We start from the raw sequence: 17,149 nt of genomic DNA on the forward strand, positions 1-17,149 counted from the left end.
CAAACTTCTGAGAATGCCCTGGTCCTCATCCACTTGACTCCTCACGTGGTTTGTGCTTCTCACAGGGAGCAACTAGGTTCCTAGAAGGAGCTTCAGGGTGACACATTCCAGTGCATGAAGCTTAGCAAACCTCTGTTTGCATTATTCTTACTAACATCCCATCAGGACTGATGCTGAAGCTGAAACTCCAATACTTTGGCCACCTGATGTGAAGAACTGACTCACTGGAAAAGACCCTGATGCTGGGAAATATTGAAGGCAGGAGGAGAAGGGGACGACAGAGGATGAGATGGTTGGATGGCATCACTGATGCAATGGAGATGAGTTTGAGTAAGCTCTGGAAGTTAGTGATGGACAGGGAGGCCTGGCCTGCTGCAGTCCATGGGATCACAAAGAGTCGGACACGACTGAGTGAGTGAACTGAACTGAACATCCCATCAGCCAAAGCTTGACACCAGGCCCAGCTCAATGTAAATGCAGGAGAGGGCTACACAGGGCTTGAAGAAGCAGGCATAAGCTCACTGGGGGCCTCAAGGATAAGTGCCTTCCACAGTTTACCTCGTGTTTTGTGCTTTACTAGGAGAGAAGTGGACTCAGGGAAGCAGGATTGGGAGGGTGAAGGCCAGTATTTTCAGACGGATCCCATGGAAAGCTCTGAAGCTAAATTTTAGGAGCGGGGGCCACAGGACTCTGACAACCAGATCAGTCAACTTTCAGCAGAGACTGGCTCTGCCCCTCAAGAAGGGAATACAGTGGTACAGTTCAGGGCAGTTCTCTGGGAAATGGGGCACCTGTGAGTTATTATCAGCTAACCCTGACAGCGGCCGGAGCTGCAAGGACGCTGTGGATGTTCACCTGCAGAACCCGGCTTCCTTTTTCTTCAGATTCTGATTTCAGCACTCTTGAGTCCATGAACACTTCTCCTTGTAAAACAGCCCTCCTTTCTACACTTTGACTTTCAAGACTTAAGAGCTACATCCCTAACCACAGTTAAAGCATTCTCATGAAGTTGAGTCTTCTTAGAAAGAGCTAGTATTTTCTCTCCCTACTCATATATGTGAATATTTTTATACCAGAGTAATTATTATGTTTTATCTGTACTCTTTATAAAATGTATATAAAGGAAGACAAAAATAGCTATGACATTCGTATTTTTCTTTATTTTTGGAAAGAGGATCCTAATGAAGAACTCACTTAGCTAGTACGTTATCTGCTCTGTGTTCAGTACGCACCACATTACAGTCACTGTATTCCACATGGATTTCGTACATTCCATGTGTATGAAATTGTTAGGTTTTCACATCTTTGTGGGCTTTAAGGATGAAGCTATGAGAGGCTCATGAGAGGCTATGAGAGGTGATTCTACTGCTAAGGGGCAGATCTAGTACGTGAATTGTGGAAGGAAAACAGGAGCTATATCCATTCTGGTACTTTCCCTCTCTAGGGAACTAGGGCTAGATATCTTTTTTAGTATTAGTGAGGGTTCAATCAGGAGAGATTGTTCAAGTACTTAAAAAGAGATATCTGAGTAATTTAAAAAACTGTTTAATATTAAGAATTATTGAACTATCTTAGAAAAGGTAGTACAAAGATGTAAAGATGATTCTGACAGGTTTCCTAGGGATGAGAAAGAACTCAAAAAAGGACAAAGTTGGAAGTGAAGCCCTCTCCCAAGGCAGAGATTCTGACCTCATCGGAGAAGGTGTGATTTCCTTCCACCGCATGGCAGAGATATGTACTGGTTTTCCCAGGCAAGTGTAAGCAAGAAAACCTTCAGGGTGTAAGCAAGCCAAAGCTCATGGGCAGGCCTGGAAGGGAGCTGGGCACTGTCATGATGTGAGACCAGGAGTACGGGATACCCACTCTGGGACAGACCAACAAACCTCTGGGCTGCAGGCAAGTGAGCCCGGCTGATCCAGCTCAAGCTGGGCCGGAGGACAGCTGCTCGGTGGGAGCTTGGAGCATGGCTGCCGCATTGGGAAGACCCACGGCGTCATCCCAAGCTCCGGCCCAGGTTGTGAGGTCCTGGAGGAACAGTCCACCCTGGATGCAGAATGGGCAGGGCATCTGCTGATGGCTCCACACAGCTGCCCTACTGACTGAACACATACACGGGCAGGAAAGAGCAAAATCAGACCCACTAGAATCAGGAAGGAAACAATCCTCTCCCTCCTGCCCTGTCTCTACTGTGCCCTCCTCTGACCGAGCTTTCCATCGTGGCCGCTGTGTGAGACAAACGGCTGAGTCGAATAGTTATCAGGGGCTGGTACTGAAGGGTGAATTGTGGATAAGATGCAGTAAAGACATCACTGGTGCAAACCATAAAACCACTGCTATTATAGAGCTGATTTACAGAGTTTAAAAATCCTTTCAGAAGAGGTCCACCATTACTTAGAGTGGTCTTTCAGGAATAAGATTAGCATTTAAGGAATTGCATAGGTTCTCTAACAATACCTAACAAAATTCACAACGTAAATTGCCAGAAATGGTGTACCCCAAACCTATAAATCCCCGAACACTCCCAACTTCCTTCCAAAGCACAAGTTTTTCCATGTAATTACTGAATAAATCGCCTTCCTTGTCCATCTCAGGAATAGTTTCAGAATGAAGGGTTTCAGTCATATCCCAATCACAACACATTTCAAGTAATCAATACTTGTGATAACACTTTGAAATCCCTAGCATGAGTGCTTTCTACCATGGACGTACTTCATGGAAGATATACAAACTCACCAAGAAGAAAATTAAAGGAAAACTCAGAAGAGTGTATGATTTTCTATTATAATTGCCCTTTGGAACTGAAGGTGACCTGGGTCCATATCACTCAAGTTCTAGTCCTGTTTCAGGTTTACAAGATCTCGAACAGAATCCAGAAAATGTAAATGGTTGCACGTGATAATTTCCATTATTAGCAACAAATCAGAAACTCACTTAGGTGCTCAGGGAGTAAAGTATCTGCCTGTAATGCGGGAGACCTGGGTTCCATCCCTGGATTGGGAAGATCCCTTGGAGAAGGGAATGACAACCCACTCCAGTATTCTTGCCTGGAGAATTCCATGGTCAGAGGAGTCTGGTGGGCTACAGTCCATGGGATCCCAAAGAATTGGACATGACTTAGCAACTAATATTTCCATTTTTATTTTTTTCACTGAACATGAAGAGAAAAATAATTAAATAGCACATTTTAAAATATTCATGAAAGAAATTAAATAGGATGCTGGGTTAGGAAAGGGTTGGTCAAAGTTTTTTCAAAGTTATTCTACAAGACCCTGCATCTCTAAGATATGTCTTTTTAAAAATGTTCTGTGCCCAATTAAATTTGAAAATTTTTGCATGGATTCTCTGTCTCCTTATAGTCATCCCAAGCACAGTCACCAAAAAAGGAAAACTGAATAAACCCATGGAGAAAACCTGAAATAAATAAACCTGCTTATTGAGATTCAAGTGTTTATCAAGCTCTCCCTTTGTTGTCTTTCCTTAGTTAATCATGGAACTCTTTTTTCTGGGAACAATATTGTGTTAAGCATGGCTCACTCTGCAAAGCAGTGGATTATTCTAGTAAAAGGACTCTGTAGAATTTTGAGTTTGTGGGAAAGGATGAGTTTTGAGTTTGCAGAAAGGACATAAAAGGAAAAAAAAAACTTACCCTTTTTGGTAAGTTTCTTTCACGTGACTTAAATGAGAGTGTCTGTTTTCATGTCTGCTTGCCTAGATAGAGCAGGTAGAATAGCTCAGTAGCATGGGTAATATAGCATAGCTTTTAAACTTCTTAAAATCACCCAGAAGCTGGGACCCACCTTGCTTTTTCCAACAAATCACAAGTTAACAAGAAAAAATAGAGGTTTCTAAAGATGGTACAAATGCAACTTGTGGATTCTTAACCATCAGTGCAAGCCTGAGGATAACTGGAATCTGGCTTCTGAGTACTTTGAAAAATCACAGTAAGTATTATATTAAAAAATAATAGTATTTAAACATCAATTACGGAGGTAAACCCTTATGAAAATCCTCCATATCAGAGGTAATTTGAGGAGCTAGACATTGGAATACATATATTGGTGAGTCATAACCACTGGGAATGTAGGAATATGTAACCTATTGCATACATACTTAGAATAGCAGAAAAAAGGTAAGAATCCTAGATATTTAAAAGTGAGCAGAGCTTAAAGTACTGAGAAACAGTTTTATCATACCAGAAATTTTATGGGAATTGCACAAATGTCTCTGGTATTGATGAGATAAGCATCCATCAGGCATCTTACATATTCCTGTTGCTTTTCCATTTCTGGGTCCCCATGGGTCCCTTGCACTTATAGCACGAGACTCAGCAGAATTATTCCCCACAGTGAGCTGCGATCACAGCAGCATCCCATCAGACACAGGAACTTCAGGGACAACAGAGGTCACTGATACAGAGTTCCTGAGCAAAAAGCCTTTGTTCCATTGGCTGGGTGTTCAACCTTCTCTGGCTGTGTTTTGTTACTCGAAGGCCTTTATACATTAGATGACAGGTCATTTTGGTCGAACATTTAAAATAAACCATCTCTCCTACACTCATAGAACATCTAGACTCAGAGTTTAAGAATCAGCTGGTGGTAAAACAGAGGACACTCAGCACGTGTGAGATCCTACCTTGCTTTCTAAAATTCATTTTCACCACCTGTATTGTGAGAGAACTGGAACAGTTGGACTCTGGGTTCCCTTCCCAACTCTAAAATGAGCAAGCAAGTCAATGAACAAGCAAAAACAAACTATAGTTTTATTGAAATAAGGCATCTTGAAGGAATACATTCCTCCACCGGGCAAGTGGACTTCTCAGTGGTACTCTGCCCCTTCTCACTGGAAGAGTTCTAGCTTCACTGTAACAGAGGATTCTTTACTGTCTGAGCCACCAGGGAAGCCCAACAGTCTAAATACTGGACACAAATTTCACTCAAATTAGCATTTTAAGTGTTCTCATCTATTATGGACACTTAAGGAGCACTGAAGATTCTCTTTTCTTTACTAGAATACTAAAAATAATAACATCAAGATCAACGCTTTTGTAAGGAGCTGAATTTATTGAAGGAAGAGGAAAAAAATGATGACAATGGGAAGTGTTTTATTTCTCTTGAATAGTCTCTATAAATAAATGTCATATAGCTACTAGAAGGATTTTTTCTAAAAGGTGTGAAAACTTTTACCTTCCAAAAGATAGGTATAATTCCTCGTAGAAAGCCAATCTTCATTACACAGAAGAAAAATACTTGATCAAAGTTTGCATCCTGAGATACAGTACAGTCAAACTATATAGGTCATCACTTCATTTCATGCTGAATGTCCCAGATAAAGGCTGTAAGAGGGAAGGTTAGCTCATATGTTTTGCTGTCAGATCCTCTGGGTCAAGTCTAGATTCCCCCTCCCCCCCTTTCTTTCTGATATGATGTCTCAGCACGAACTTTACCAGTGACATCACATAAACAAACAGAAGACCAAAGCACTGTAGCATGAGATTAATAAACAGCATTCTGTCAGACTTTCAAAGGTGAAGGACTATAACACATAGAAAAAAGGAAGTGAACTTGAAAGACAACTGGAAAGTTAAGTGGATCATCAGTTGTGTGGGACAGGCACAAAATACTCAGAGATGAGTGCTTTGAATTAGGATAAATACAAAAGCTTAAGGCTGACTAACAGCTACTATATTCACCGACTTCTGAGATGCATTTCTTGGAGCCGTGGACCAGAATAGAATTGCAAACAGATTAGTTAACAGTAATGTTTTTGTTTCCATTGCACTCAACCAAAGAGAATTAGCAAGTTCTACATGAACAAATATTATTTCCCAAGGAAACTGTGTTGCAGGATCTTAGTCATAGATCTTGCTTCTACTGGCCCATGCCCAGATGTCTGCCATCACAAAGTTAGAAGGAGAAAACCACTATGCAGTACCTAACAAGGAAATCGGCCTAAAATCGGAGTCAGAGAGCTTTCCTTCCCTATACGCTGCTCTAGTCTTAGAAAGTTCTAGGAAGTTCCTACCTTATTTTGGAGTGGTGTGGTTCTGACAGTCAGATAACTAACCCAAGGTACTCTTCTTAGAAACTTTATTTCTCCAGGTCATTTCTCATCTTTAATGCTACTGAAGGATGTGATGCCTGAAGAAATACAGACTTTCTAGCTTTCAGATTACATTATTAGACATGGTATTCAGTTGGCACCCTGCCAGAATTTCAGATTTTTTTTCCCCCCATCACTTATTTCCTTTCAGACCATGCTATGGTCATAGTGGACGATTTCCCGTAAGCAGGACCAGAGGGTATGATACAAAGGACAGTCAGTATTGCTCTTTCTCTTTCAAGCATGGTTGCCATTAATATAAATACAGTAAGAAAGAATGGGAGAGGAAAAAAAAAAAACTGTTATAATTCAAAACAATGCACTTCTTCCAAATCCATGTATAAATGCTTTGAGTATGGATACACTCAGACTGTCTTTTCACTCATTTGTTCCTCTTTTCTGCTATTCATTCATTGCTTCATGTTTGGTGACTCAATAATCATTTATCACTTGCTTTTTATGTTAATGATAAACACAATGCTATGGGCTAAGGAGAGATACAGATTTTCTCTTGTGCTGCTTTTCTTGAATGATGCTTCCAAAGGACAAGTAATGGGTTATCCTTAAGATGAAAGTGTTGAAATCTAATGGAACGATACTCTGCCTGCTGGAAGATCGGCACTCTCAAACAATTTCCCATGCATTTCATGAGTAATTTTTAGTCTATGGTCAAGTAGTATTTGACCTGTGCTAATGCCTTGATTTCCCCAACAGCACAATAAATAGAAAACGCATAGCATTTACTTACTTTGTGGGAATATTTTGGAGTTTATGAGAAAAATGGTTTTTGCTATTTTAAAGGATTGCAAATTATCCTGACAAATCATTTTATCATATTGGTCAGATGAGGAAATATAAAAATGACAAAATTTCAAATAAATCTTTTATACTTTAGACATTTTGATTGGAGCAGTAAAATGCATGTGTCAGAATGACTATATATTTATTATTTAAAGTTGCTTTTATATTAAGTACCTATACTCCATAGTACAGAACCAGTTATTAACTATTACAGCCTGCAATAGCAGAAAGAAACTGAATCAAAATAACTGTCATATTTGAAATTATTAAATAATAAACACTCAAACTATAAAACAATAGTAGTTTAAGGAAAGTTATTCATTTCATGTTTTATGGACTTTTGCTTCTTCTTAGGTGAGTAACCTAGAAAAAATAATAGTAATCTAGAAAGTTTATCTCATGTCACCTTTAAATTGATATTTGAAAATGTATCAGCCTTTTCTCATGTAAGGGAAATAAATCAACATGATTATTTAACTTCCCAAATATCATAATATAAGGCTGAATGTGATTTAAAAAGATTCCAAATGAGTCTCTCGAAATCCACATACATTAAGTTGTCAAAGTGGCAGTGTGATGAGACTGCAGACCATTTCCATTACTATTGAAGCCCTGTACTAATCCTTTTATGATTATTTAAATGCACAGTGACTACATACATAGTCAAACTCTCCTCTGTGGACATATTACTATTTTGAGATAAGAAACCGAATGCTAAGGCAAGAATTTGAATGAGGAATAAAAAAAATTGCTTACTAGAGTTGTCATTAGTTTCCTCTCACATAAATAGAATATCTAAATCATAACATTTTAAGCTAAAACAGCAGTTTTGAAAGTTCAAATTCTCTTGATCTATAAAAGTAATTTATGACTGCACAGCAGGCAAAACAAAGGTTACCAATCCGTGGCCCAAATTAGTAAGTAGAAAAGACCAAGGTGGGCATAATTATTTTTACATCTCTGACAGATGCAATTTTTCACATGCTAGTACTTAGCTAATGATGGGAGGGTTTAGAAGAAGAGGATGGTCACCCAAATATAGAGGTACTTATAGAAATGCTCGGAGAAGGCAATGGCACCCCACTCCAGCACTCTTGCCTGGAAAATCCCATGGACAGAGGAGCCTGGTAGGCTGCAGTCCATGGGGTCATGAAGGGTCGGACACGACTGAGTGACTTCCCTTTCACTTTTCACTTCCGTGCATTGGAGAAGGAAATGGCAACCCACTCCAGTGTTCTTGCCTGGAGAATCCCAGGGACGGGGGAGCCTGGTGGGCTGCCATCTATGGGGTCGCACAGAGTCGGACACGACTAAAGTGACTTAGCAGCAGCAGCAGCAGCATAGAAATGTTTGCTGGGATGCAGGAACAAGTTTCATTCTTTTACTGCAGCTCTCCATATAGAATATCCAGTGTGTAGTGCAGATCTGAGGAAAAAGTAAGCCTTTTCTGCTTGTTTTTACTTAAAATGACTTCTGGCCATACAGCTAAAGCTTGAAAACCTGTTTAAACAACATCAACAAAACCACCCCAACCATTCTTCTCAGCTCTGAGCAGTGGATAGTTTGCAGGTCACTTCTACCCTATAGCTTTTTGTTCCAGAATCCATAAAGGGAACAGGCTGGATTATACATCTTGGAGAAGGGAATGACTACCCACTCGGGTATTCTTGGGACTTCACTGGTGGCTCAGACAGTAAAGAATTGTCCTGCAATGCAGGAGACCTGGGTTGATCACTGAGTCGGGAAGATCCCCTGGAGAAGGGAATGGCAACTTATTTCAGGATTCCTGCCTGGAGAATCCCATGGACAAAGGACCCTGGAGTGATGCAGCCATGGGGACGCAATGAGTCAGAAATGACTGAGTGACTGACACTACTACTATACTATTCAGTTGAAGCTTGAAAATCTGTTTTTTAAAAAAGCAACAAAATGATTCCAAAAGTGTAGTTTTCAGCTCTGAGCAGCATACAGTTTGCAGTTCACTTCTACCCTTGTGGCCTTCTGTTCCAGAATCCATAAAGGGCAGAGGCTGGATTCTATCACATTTAAGGTATTTTCAGATCTAATTTTATATCTTTATTAGAATGAAGTCTTGATGGATTGATAAAAGATACATATGTGATAAAGCAAGTATAATAAAATATTAAGTAGGTAGGTATATGGGATTTGGTATATTAAAACTTCTTTCATAATAAAATGTTGAAAGCATAATTTTGACTAATATTCTGCAATTGTATATTGATATATAGTAAGCAAAGGAGAAAAGGAAAGATATAAGCATCTGAATGCAGAGTTCCAAAGAATAGCAAGAAGAGATAAGAAAGCCTTCCTCAGCGATCAATGCAAAGAAATAGAGGAAAACAACAGAGTGGGAAAGACTAGAGATCTCTTCAAGAAAATTAGAGATACCAAGGGAACATTTCATGCAAAGATGGGCTCGATAAAGGACAGAAATGGTATGGGCCTAACAGAAGCAGAAGATATTAAGAAGAGGTGGCAAGAATACACAGAAGAACTGTACAAAAAAAATCTTCACGACCCAGATAATCACGATGGTATGATCACTGACCTAGAGCCAGACATCCTGGAATGTGAAGTCAAGTGGGCCTTAGAAAGCATCACTACGAACAAAGCTAGTGGAGGTGATGGAATTCCAGTTGAGCTATTCCAAATCCTGAAAGATGATGCTGTGAAAGTGCTGCACTCAATATGCCAGCAAATTTGGAAAACTCAGCAGTGGCCACAGGACTGGAAAAAGTCAGTTTTCATTCCAATCCCAAAGAAAGGCAATGCCAAAGAATGCTCAAACCACAGCACAACTGCACTCATCTCACACGCTAGTAAAGTCATGCTCAAAATTCTCTAAGCCAGGCTTCAGCAATATGTGAACCGTGAACTTCCTGATGTTCAAGCTGGTTTTAGAAAAGGCAGGGGAACCAGAGATCAAATTGCCAACATCCGCTGGATCATGGAAAAAGCAAGAGAGTTCCAGAAAAACATCTATTTCTGCTTTATTGACTATGCCAAAGCCTTTGACTGTGTGGATCACAATAAACTGTGGAAAATTCTTCAAGAGATGGGAATATCAGACCACCTGATCTGCCTCTTGAGTAATCTGTATGCAGGTCAGGAAGCAACAGTTAGAACTGGACATGGAACAACAGACTGGTTCCAAATAGGAAAAGGAGCATGTCAAGGCTGTATATTGTCACCCTGTTTATTTAACTTATATGCAGAGTACATCATGAGAAACGCTGGGCTGGAAGAAGCACAAGCTGGAATCAAGATCGCCGGGAGAAATATCAATAACCTCAGATATGCAGATGACACCACCCTTATAGCTGAAAGTGAAGAGGAACTCAAAAGCCTCTTGATGAAAGTGAAAGAGGAGAGTGAAAAAGTTGGCTTAAAGCTCAACATTAAGAAAATGAAGATCATGGCATCCAGTCCCACCACTTCATGGGAAATAGATGGGGAAACAGTGGAAACAGTGTCAGATTTTATTTTTCTGGGTTCCAAAATCACTGCAGATGGTGATTGTAGCCATGAAATTAAAAGACACTCCTTGGAAGGAAAGTTATGACCAACCTAGATGGCATATTCAAAAACAGAGACATTACTTTGCCAACAAAGGTTCGTCTAGTCAAGGCTATGGTTTTTCCTGTGGTCATCTATGGATGTGAGAGTTGGACTGTGAAGAAGGCTGAGCACTGAAGAATTTGATGCTTTTGAACTGTGGTGTTGGAGAAGATTCTTGAGAGTCCCTTGGACTACAAGGAGATCCAACCAGCCCATTCTGAAGGACATCAGCCCTGGGATTTCTTTGGAGGGAATGATGCTGAAGCTGAAACTCCAGTACTTTGGCCACCTCATGCGAAGAGTTGACTCATTGGAAAAGACTCTGATACTGGGAGGGATTGGGGGCAGGAGGAGAAGGGGACGACAGAGGATGAGATGGCTGGATGGCATCACTGACTTGATGGCCGTGAGTCTGAGTGAACTCCAGGAGTTGGTGATGTACAGGGAGGCCTGGCGTGCTGCAATTCATGGGGTCACAAAGAGTCGGACACAACTGAGCGACTGAGCTGAACTGAATCAATGCATGCTTTCTCATACTTTAATATTTACAATGATATCTGGAGTACTATTGAGCTTTTTCAGTTCCAGTTTATAGATGCAACTGAAAAAGAAAAGCACTTACCTAAGGTCACATACCTAGCTATTTGGGAGAGTTTACCAGGCCCCTATTGGTGGAATTGAAGTTCGAATTAAGCATTAATATATATCACCTTCATTAAGTAGGCATTGCTACATTGAGCCCTCATTAAATGTGTACAGGAGCACAAATGGGCACCATAGCGTTTCATGAGACTTTACAAAGTAGAGTCACATACATTGCATCATTCAATTGATAAAACAAAACTGTGAGATAGGTTGGCAGGAAATATTACCCGTGCCAGCAGTGAGGCCTCCTGAGCCACGGCCATACCATGACTTGCTCGGGATAGCAGACTGGGTAAAGAGGAAAGCAGATATGGGCTGAGAACTCTGACTGCCTATGTCCCGCTAGAAACATGAAGACTATGAAAGCAAAGACGCAGAGACTTTACTTGGAAACAACTGACAATCAAATTGGTGAGATACATTTTATCAAGTAACCAGAAAATAAATAAAAGCCATTAGCAAATGTTATCTTGTCTGTGTAAAAACATACCCATAGAAACTTATTTCCTGAAGATTTTCAAATTAAAAGAAAGGAACAGCCTTTACTCTCAAGGGACTGAGCCTAGAATTTCAGTCATCAGTGTCAACTATGAAAAGTTTGAAAATAGAGTTTTAGGCTTTAACTGGCATTTTGCCAGCTCTCTAGCAAATTGATAGTATAGTAATGATCATTTTAGTCTTCTAAAAAGTGAATCTTGAGATGGTTCACTCATAAACTCAACTAATCTCCTTATTTATACTTAAGACAATAAAAAATGTTAATACTGGTACGTGAAAAGATTTGTTGTATTAATACATCATAATGACCTCAATCTGGTCAACCTGTTCTTGAAAGGACTGTCCCAATGACTATATCTGTAGCAGTATTGAACAATTCAATGCTTATAACAACAAAATACAGAAAAAAAGATTTTTTTTTCAAGCACAACCGCAAAATGCTGTTTTTGGAAATGTTAGATTAAGGAAATGAAATTAAGTTGCTTGACTATATTTTCTTGTGTTGCTATAACCTCAGATCGCCAAAGCAAAATGCAAACAAACTATATATGTATATATATTATATATATATATAGTCCATTGTGCATTTTCATGGAGAAGAGGGAAAAATAAAAATAATAAAATTGAGTTTGACAAACTAAATTATACGGTTGATTTTAATTGATTTCTTAACTAAGATGCTATTATATTGTCACTGAATAATTTTCTAAAAAATATAAATAAGTGACATTTTCTTTGGTGCCTACATGCAGATTTGATTCTGCAAGTCAGCTATCGACCTATTGGCCACTGGCCAAAATAGCAGACTGTGGTTATATCTCTACAAACATGGTAATAAATCTGTACAATAAGACATTCATAAAATAAGAATTCTAATGTAATTATAGATCTGTATATGAACAGAGAATTTAGGATGTGATACAATAAAATTTATTTTAAATTGAAGGGCACCTTCAGGTTCTAAAACTAGCAACATTCTACATCTAGGGGACAGCAATCCCACATAAAATCGCTAGAATTTTCCTTTCCTCCTAATCTCTTCTCTAACCCATGGCAGCAGGTAGAATGTTGGCACCCTAAAAATCTGAAGTAAAGGCATTAGTTTCTTCATTCTCAATCATTTTAATTGAACGTGTAGTGTGTATACAGAACTGTAATTCTGTTCAGAGGTTGCTTGTCGAGCCCTGTTTTTATTGTAATTATCTGATTTGTTCAGCTTTAATCGTATTTACTTTTGAAGGTCAGCTGTCCTGCTCAGACATGGCTAGTTGAAGCAGAGAAAAATCTGTAACACCCAGAGGCAGAGAGCCTCAAAGAAAGGAAAAGGGGAGAGAGTAGTCTTCCCGTGTAGACAAAAACAAAAGCAAGACAAAATTGTCACCTACAAACTACTGTAAACCAACAGGTCACATTGCTTCCTTCCACTTCATTAAATGCTCCCTTTCACCATTTGATACTAACTTGTAACTTTGGGAGAAGAAGGTTTATCGCTCTACTTGGAAAATTTAATTACCTGTATTCCCCGTAGATGCCAACAATGATAATTTTTTCACAACACTTAGGAGGAAGAGCTGAACAAATGGACAGCATCTCTCCGTTTTCCCTTAGAAAACTACTTCTATGTGTTGTGAAAACCTTTCCAAATTCATACCTCCGGCTCTTGTTTAAACTTTGGTAGGAAAGAGAAATTTTAACTTTATGGCTTCAGTTCATGCCACAGATACTCAGGATTATTAGTCATTTGACAGTAATGACAAATGCTTATGAAGTGATGGGTGTTAAACCCAAAGTTATTGTCATGATCATTTTGTAATATATAAGTCAAGTTATTATGCTATACACCTTAAACTTATATAGTACCATGTGGCAATTATATCTCAATGTAACTGAAAACCAAAACAAAACAAAACAAAAAAATTAAATAGTTTCTTATGTGTTGGCATAAATTAATACAGAGCAAACTACTTGATCACATCTTGAAATTTTACCAGCAGGGAACCACCTAGCTAGAGGTTTCATTTTGGTATCAACCTCAAAATAATACTAATAGCATGAAGGAGAAGATAAAGAATAGTAAGTTGAAGGGAATTTGTACTACAAAGCAAAATTTAACATGTATACAACAACTTGTAGCAGGATTTGATGGGAACCATCTAAGGCAACTGGACATTTTTGTGCAAGGAAGCTCCAGCATTTATATTAAAATGTGAATAGTTCTCAATTTATTAAAATGTTGCCAATTTCTAGTTTCACTGCCCACCCCCCAGCCCATGGAGTTCCATGCCTATTCTTAATTGTTACTAAGAACATCCTGAAGCAATTCTTCCACTGGTAAAAATCCCTTGTCTTACTATATCTGAAATATCTTTATGTTACACTCAGACTTGCAGGAGACTTTGCATCTATATTTCCAAATCGATCTACTCGCTGTCTTCTGAATTGCCACAGGATTCTCCATGACCACACAGTTTTGAGAGTTATTGAAGGATATGGCTACCCACTCTAGTATTCTGGCCTGGACTCTACAGTTGATGGAATTCTCCAGGCCAGAATATTAGAGTGGGTAGCCGTATCCTTCAATAACTCTCAAAAATTCTTTGTTCAATTGGACACAGCCGAATGACTTTTACTTTTCACTTTTTCACTTTCTCCCTCACAGAAATACGCTACTTGATTTATAGGAGTCTTACCTTATGGGACAGATTGTTTTTAAAAAGTTACCTAACTTTTGTAAGCCTTCCTCTCCAAATTTGTACAGTGAGATTAAGAAAAGTTTCTTGTTCATAGGGTTACTGTGAGAGTTAACAAGTTAATGTAAGCTAAAGTCTCTTAGAACAATTGTTAACATGTGAAAGTGAAAGTCACTCAGCCATGTCTGACTCTTTGTGACCCCATGGACTGTACAGTCCATGATATTCTCTAGGCCAGACCACTGGAGTGGGCAGCCTTTCCCTTCTCCAGGGGATCTTCCCAAGCCTGGTATATTTTCTGACTCTCTTCACTTCATTGAGAATTCTTTTCTGCCGCATGCAGGGCTGGGTATTTCCCCTCTACTTCTGAGGATTATTTCTAAGAAGAGGGAACTCAGCGGGTTGTAAATCTTGGTCTCTTTGCCCTCTTACTCACATTGTGGAAGGGAACGTGGACTGACTCTTGCTTTTCCTCTTTGGATTCAGGTTGCAACAGAGAACACAATTTTTGCTTCGCTTGCTTAAGCAGTTCCTGCCTCTCTAGAGTGCAGACGGGAAGTCCAGCCCTGGTCAGTTACCATAACTGGATAGATAAATCCATCAGACACTCAAATTTCACACATCTCTTCCATTTGGCTTTCACACTTAACTATGTCTACCAGTTTAACCTTCATCAGTAATAAAATTATGTTTGGAGTACAGGTACCATGGTTGGTTTTACTTATCAGTGCATTCAAAACTCAGGAAGTGATGGGATTCTCCCCTTCAGAGACTCCACCACCTCAGCACCTTAATGAAAGTCTAGATGCTAAATAAGTATTTGCTAGAGCCAGTGACCACTGCCATGGATCTATACTAGATGAGAAGTATTGAATATACTTATATAAATCTAATATAAAATTGTTCCTGATGAGGTAAATAACACCTTACAGGATCTATTATCAGAAAATCAAACTTTAAGCTGAGAAATCTCCATGAGTTATTGGGCAGCAATTCAGGACTTCAGAGACAGCTGGATAGCGGCATTATCTGGTTTTAAAACAACCTCTCCATTAATAAAATATGATTAATTTATGCTTTTCACACCATCTAAATCACATCTCTCCAATCCTGACATTTTTCTCTGAGGGAGAAAACAATGGGATATTAGATGAGACGCCAACTTGAACCCACGCTTGCCGGACAGACTGCCATGGGTGTGGAAGTAAAGGCGCAGTGAGCTAGCACAGAGGAAAATGAAATACGCATCTGAGTCATCCGCAAACTGCCTTTAATTGTGAGCTATCATCCATCCAAGCTTACGACTTACCCCATTCACTCTACTCGGGCTTGTGCTCAGTCCCTTCAGTCCTGTCCGACTCTGTGCAATATACGGACTGTAGCCCGCCAGGCTCCTCTGTCCATGCGATTCTCCAGGCAAGAATATACTGGGGTGAGTTGCCATTCCCTTCTCCAGGGGATCATCCCGACCCAGGGATGGAACCCACATCTCCTGTGTCTTCTGCATGGAAGGCAAATTCTTTACCGCTGAGGCACCTGGGAAGCCCCATTCACTCTCCTATGGCAGTGCAAAAAGAAGAGTATCAACGTATTTCAGAAGTTTGCTTTTTAAAAAAAAAAAACTATTTTTAATTGGGGGAAAACTGCTTTACAGTCTGTGTTGGTCTCTGCTGTACAACAATGCAAATCAGCCGTAAGTACACATGTATCACCTCCCTCCTAAGCCTCCCTCCCCTCCCCCAACCCACCCCTCTAGGAAATCCCGGAGCTCGAGGCCGGGCTCCCTGTGTTACATAGCACCTTCCCACCAGCTATCTATCTTACACATGGGAGTGTATGCATGCTGACACTACTTTTTCCATTTGTGCCACTCTCTCCTTCCCCTACTGTGTCCACAAGTCCATTCTCCATATCTGAGAGATCATTAGAGTTAATACGTCTATACTTAACCTGTTTAATAAGACATTCAAGACAGCAAGGTTTTGATTTTGTTTCAATGTCCGAAACACCTATTACTGTGCCTGGGCCCTGATTGTTGTGCACAATTAGCTAATGAGTGAGTAAACAATTAGATGGATGGTGGGTGGGGCCCCACTGTGTGTATGTGTGTGTGTGTGTGTGTGTATCTGTTAGTCACTCAGTTGTATCCAACTCTTTGCGACCCCATGGACTGTAGCCCGCCAGGCTCCTCTATCCATGGCATTCTCCAGGCAAGAATACTGGAGTGGGTCGCCATTCCCTTCTTCAGGGGATCTTCTTGACCCAGAGATTGAATCCATGTCTCCTGAATTGCAAACAGCTTCTTTACCTTCTGAACCACCAGGGAAACCCAGTGAAAGTGAAAGGGAAGTTGCTCAGTCGTGTCCGACTCTTCGGGACCCCATGGACTGAAGCCTACCAGGCTTCTCCGTCCATGGGATTTGCCAGGCAAGAGTACTGGAGTGGGGTGCCATTGCCTTCTCCGAGGGTCCCAGTTGCTGCTGCAGCTGCTGCTAAGTAGCTTCAGTCGTGTCCGACTCTGTGTGACCCCATAGACGGCAGCCCATCAGGCTCCCCTGTCCCTGGGATTCTCCAGGCAAGAACATTGGAGTGGGTTGCCATTTCCTTCTCCAATGCATGAAAGTGAAAAGTGAAAGTGAAGTTGCTCAGTCATGTCCGACTCTTAGTGACCCTGTGGCCTGCAGCCTACCAGGCTCCTCTGCCCATGGGATTTGCCAGGCAAGAGTACTGGAGTGGGGTGCCATTGCCTTCTCCAGAGGATCGCAGTAGATCTTAGCAAATAATGAATGGTGACCTGCCTTGGTACTTAAATGTTTCCACCACTGTTCCAACTCTTC

Source organism: Bos javanicus, chromosome 23 (genome assembly GCF_032452875.1).
Source record: "Bos javanicus breed banteng chromosome 23, ARS-OSU_banteng_1.0, whole genome shotgun sequence".
Classification (NCBI taxonomy): Eukaryota; Metazoa; Chordata; class Mammalia; order Artiodactyla; family Bovidae; genus Bos; species Bos javanicus.